The sequence below is a fragment of the Aplysia californica genome, unplaced genomic scaffold (genome assembly GCF_000002075.1).
Source record: "Aplysia californica isolate F4 #8 unplaced genomic scaffold, AplCal3.0 scaffold00256, whole genome shotgun sequence".
Taxonomy (NCBI): Eukaryota; Metazoa; Mollusca; class Gastropoda; order Aplysiida; family Aplysiidae; genus Aplysia; species Aplysia californica.
The window spans coordinates 284,141-284,822 of NW_004797526.1; positions in this window are offsets into that span (position 1 = coordinate 284,141).

Genomic DNA, 682 nt, shown 5'->3' on the forward strand with positions numbered 1-682 from the left:
TGCCTGCGTTACATAGAAAGACAGAGGATAAAATGGTATGGCCACCTGTTACGCATGTCACCTGACAAGCCAGCCTTGAGAGCCTCTAACACAAAGCACCCAGGCTATAAAGGAAGAGGAAGGCCACGCAAAAGGTGGATCGAAGGTGTCAAGGAAACCCTAAGAAAACATAACATCACAACCTAAAGAGCTGCGGAGCTGGCCTACCATAGAAAACTGCGTCTCCTCTCGACGCTTAACGGCAACAGAGAATGAAAAAGTAAAGTAAGTAAGTATTATTATAGAGGAAGATTTACAACATTATAGTTGTAACTTATTGTAGAGGAAGGAAGATTTACATTATATTTGTACATTAATGTAGAGGAAGATTTACAACATTATAGTTGTACATTAATGTAGAGGAAGATTTACAATATATTTTAGTCGTACTTTCAGCCACACCCCTGATCTTAGGGTAGGCAAGATCTACACCTAGCCTTCTCGGACAAGGGCTAAAAATCTCGGAGGTCCCACGTGCAAGTTGCGCACGTTAAAGATCCCTTGGTGGTCTAAAATTGATAAGAGTGGGCTTCGGCCGCCATCCAGGCAAAATTCAAAATTTCCTACAAACTGAAAATGTTTAATGTGTCCCGCACGCTCAAACGACCTTATGCATATTTGCGAGCGCCGTAAAACACTTACC